We start from the raw sequence: 5,000 nt of genomic DNA, 5'->3' as shown, positions 1-5,000 counted from the left end.
GGCTGGACCAGCAAAGCAGGAATCTCCCAGAGGTTAAGGCTGAAGTAGTTCTTCCTCACTTTGGCAACTAAATGCAGGACAAAATGAAGAATCAAGAAGAAAAAAAAAAACAACCCTAACAACACCACAGCCATAATGAGGTTTAGTGGTTTATCGCACAGCATCTCCACTCTCTGTCACACACACACATACCTGTCTCAATGCCAGCACACTTGTACACACACACCTGTGCATTTACATTTACATGTGTTCATTTGGCAGATGCTTTTATCCAAAGCGAGGTGAGTTAAAAGTGAGGCAGAGTTCAACGCAAGCGAAAAATCATAAGGAATCAACAATATTAGAAGCGCTGCATGGCCAGATTTCAATGGTTGGCCAGACAAGGTACAAGGTACAAGGTAGCTGGTAGAGGTAACGAGTGCATTAAACCAATAGATTTTTTTTGTAGTTTTTTGTAGTTTAGTAGGAAACAGTTTGAAACATAAGTAATTCCTTTAGGTGGGTGTTTCAGGTGCTCAGGTAAGAGTGTCTTCAGATTTTTCTTGAAGACAGAGAGGGACACAATAGAACGGATGAAGCGTGGAAGTTCATTCCACCATCGGGGGACAATGGTGGAGAAAGTTCTGGATATGTAAGTGTTAATATACCCTAACCCTAAAACACACCCCCGTGTCGTGCAGCAGGTGGTTCTGTCCCCAGAGAGCCCCACGCTCTCCTGGCGTTCCTCTGTGGAGGGGGGTGTCGACGCTGTGAGATTATGTCCCAAATCACAATGACATCATCATGGCCGCTGGGGACTCTTTCTTCCACAATATGCACCCCCCCTGCACACACACACACACACACACTTCAGCGACCCCCTACTCCTCCCCTAATCTTCCCATCCTCATTTTTATCCCCAGTGGCAGAGGCTTCCCCTCTTTGTGGGAATCCCCAGATTTGGGAATTTTTGCTAAAACTTCAGGAGGGCGGGCCTGGGGGGTCACGCCACACCAGGGTGTGTGTCGAAACGGGATCCCCACCGCCTCTGACCCAGCCGACCCAGACGCCCGGAATACCCGCTGTGATCAGCAGACAGTAAGTCACTTTTCCCAGGAAGCGGGGTGTGGCCTCGCGGCATTGTTTCCGAACAGCTTCTGTCTGCCGCTCTACCAGCTGTCAGCCAAGCGGTCGGGAATTACCCAGCAGCCTCGGAGAGGGAGGCTGTGGGGGGCAGCTGTCTTTTTCCACCCCTCCTAAAATAAAATAGCCACCCCCACACAAACTTCAGAAAGTACAGCACACTCACCCACTGCCCCCCACCCTCCCCAAAACACGGGGTTCTCATTCAGCCGGCTCAGCCTGCTTGTGCCCCATCTGTCATCTGGGGGGCCTGTGCAGCCCTGCCTGTCTCACCACAGTTTGGATGTTGAATTGGATGTAGAAAAAATGAAATCACAAACAACTGGCTTCAAATCTCAAAACTGAAGGTTGTCAAAGCTACCGGGTCAGAACGTTAAAAGAACGTCCAAATAAGTCAGAGATTTGAGTGGCAGCGCTCTTCAATAGACGGCCTTACTGACCATAGAGGTTCTGTTCCTCAGAGCGGCAGTCTAAGAAGTAATTCATTTGTTGTTCTTGTGATTATTTTCCTCTGTCATTCTTAGCCGGAAGGAAGAAACACAGCAGCCACCTCCACTCACACATTCACGCAAGGCCGGGTTGGCCCAGCTGCTTTAGAACACTTTCATCCTGAAAAAGGGATCAGAGGTGTGGAAGCAGCGCAGAGTGACTGACCCTCACATTCACAGCTCAGCAGTTCTGTCTTCAAGGGGCAGTTTGGACGTTAAAGCCTTGTGGACAGATTGAGGGTGGGGAGAATGGGACCTCACCGATGGTCTCCACCTCGTCCTTCGAGCTCCTGTGCCCACTCAATTTCCTGTGCTTGTTTTGTAAAGAGATACCTGTGTGTGTACGCTTGTGGATATGTCGGTGATCTTATTTCTTTCCAACAGTCATTACTGGGAATGCAGTCACAGTGGAGCGACTCCCTCCCTCCTTCTCTCCTTATTTTGGAGGCAAAATTGACCACGAGGTCCTCACTAAATCCCTGTCACTTGCTGCAGTAGCACTTGCTGTGGAACACTAGGGCATGTGCTGTCTTCAGAGTCTCACCCCCCCACCCCCCATGAACACCCACTCCCTCAGATTTAGTCGGGAGCACGAGAGCAGTCATCGGAGTCTGACGACGTAACTCTGCTCTCAACTACATCCTAACCTAACAGCTGAGACTTCTCCGTGTCATTTATGTTTTTGCTGAATGTCCTCCCACAGGACTCTACCCCCTTCTCCACCCCCCCGACCCCCCCCCCCCCCCCCCCCCCCCCCCCCCCCACACACACACACACAAACACACACACACACACACACACATACCCTGCCCCCCGGAGTGTTGTACGCTGGCTCCCTCACACATCAGCCGCACAATTTATTATAATCAGACACATCGTATCAAACCTAACGGCTGTCCTGCTGCCACACGAGCTACGATGCAAAGGAAACGATTCTGCTGTTGAGGAGGAATCCTTACAGAAACTGGCAAGCTTGTTAATCAGTGAAAACACATTCAGCTTAGAGATGATTTTTAGTGTCATCTCTAATCAGTGTCACTGTGCTATTGAAGTCCGTCACACCTGTCAGACCAATATCAGCACAGATTCTCTATTTACAGAACATATATCCATTCTGAACACGGTGAGGGAATAATTTTCAGTTTTTTTCAGATTTTTCTGGATTGCCCTTTGGGTCTTTTCTGTTTTTTGATTTCCTCTAGAAAACCTCTGCACAGCACTTTGTGACAAACTTACAAATAAAATATAATAAATATTTAATGTTGCAGTAGTTGTGTTCAGCCCAGCGCTTTGTCTCTGCCATTGCTGAATATCTCAAGTGCTCAGATTTGCTGCCTTGGTAACCAGCTGGGGATGGAGGGGTGAAATGGCCTGGAATCCTGATTTGTTCTTGGGTCAGTTCTTCTCTCTCACTCACTGTTGGGAGGGCTGAAGAGTTTGCTCTAGTGTCCAAAAGACAAAGAAACAGTGATAGGAAGAGATGGTTTCAGCCAGACTCACCTTAATTTGGTAAAAATACAAAAGAGGATGAATGTTTCTTTTAGTTTTCTGTCTCTTCTTGGTTTTAAATGCACCAGCTGGTGTTTGAGGTGACAGTACAGCTGTGGGAACAGGGGTGGGAGTGGGGGTGTGTGCTGGAGGGAGTGACACTGGGGCAGAAATCTAAAAACAGACCGAGAAATAAGAATCTCCACTCCATTTCCGAAAAGCGGTATCAGCCCTCTCCACACATGTGAACAAACACTCACACACACACACAAGCACACGCACACACACACGCACGCACACGCACACACACACGCACACGCACACACACACAAGCACACGCACACACACCCGCACACACACATACACACACTCACACTCACTCACACACACTCACACACACACACACATACACTCTCTCTCTCTCTCACACGCACACACACTCACACACACTTTCTCTCTCTCTCTCTCACACACACACACACACACATACACACACACACACACACTCACACTCACACACACACACACACACACACACACACACACTCACACACACACACACACACACTCACACACACACACACACACTCACACACACACTCACACACACACACACACACTCACACACACACACACACACACACACACACACACACACACTCACACACAGCCCAGCTGTCTGATACAGCCATTGGGCAGCTGTTTTCAGGCACTTTGCAGCATAGGCCAATGTGGTATGTTATTATGGGAAATCCCAGAATGGGAAAATAGATACGCTGCCATTGTATTCAGTTTTTTTTCTTTTTTGTTGGAAATCCTGTGAGCATAATTCGGGGGGTTTTGTTGACATCTTGTCGACCTGCCTGTCACCATGACAACAACCACCATCAACCCCTCCAGCACCCACAGATGTACACTGGAGAAGAAACCTTCCTCTTTTGGCTCCTATGCTTTTTCAGGGTTGCCAGCTTGAGGGCAAACTCTCAATTTGGGGGATAAAAGAGATTGGGGGGATTTCATGAATCTCATAGCCAGAGTAACTGATTCTGAGGCAGTGCTTTGAAACACTTAATGAGTAGTGGTTACATTAACCATATATTCTGATGTCTATTCTAAGCTCAGTTCAGTCTTCTTTGACATTGAAGCCCACAGATGCCCCAGAATGGAGACAGGAGCCAAAATGGAAGCTTTATCTCACCAAAACTGCATTTTTACTGATTGTGGCAACCCTGGGTTTACCTCTGGGAATCAGTTGCATAGAGCAGAAATAGACGACCATGAGGAAGACAACACAAAGACTTCCTCCTCTCAGTCACGTGACTTCCTTCACCTCTTTGAAGCTTTATACTCCAGCAAGTGTTTGTTTTAGTGCGTAACACAGAGGGTGCAGTAAACATACCTCTGCATTCACACACCGTTATTTTTGCACATCATCAGACCTTTTTGTGTGTGGTGTGTGTGTGTGTGTGTGTGTGTGATAGCGTGTGTGTGTGTGTGTGTGTGTGTATGAGTGTGTGTATAGGTGTGTGTGTGTTACAAGAGGGGGCATGGCAGTAAACCAAGCAACAAGCCTGAATCCAAAGGATTCTTTGGAATCCAAAGGATTTCTTATGTCTCTCAATGTCTCTGAGTGTTGATTGCAGGGTAAAATTCGTCTTCACTGTGAGATAAGACCTTTCTCCAGCGTGCGTTTGTGCTTCCACCCTCCACAGCCTCTCAGTTTGATCAGTGGAGGGTGATGGTGACCCCCCCCCCCCCCGCGCTCGGGCTCGGGGGTGTGGTCCCGTGGCCCCCTCCACGTCCTGCCACTCAGGGTTTGGGATGTTTCCGCAGCGAACAGCTGTGGGCTAAATTTACCGGCCGCTTCCTACCTTCAGATAGAGAGACGGTCCAGATTCTGTA

The sequence above is a fragment of the Megalops cyprinoides genome, chromosome 1, assembly GCF_013368585.1.
Source record: "Megalops cyprinoides isolate fMegCyp1 chromosome 1, fMegCyp1.pri, whole genome shotgun sequence".
NCBI classification, from domain to species: Eukaryota; Metazoa; Chordata; class Actinopteri; order Elopiformes; family Megalopidae; genus Megalops; species Megalops cyprinoides.
The sequence above is the reverse complement of the archived record's forward strand: the minus strand, read 5'-3'. Positions refer to the sequence as shown.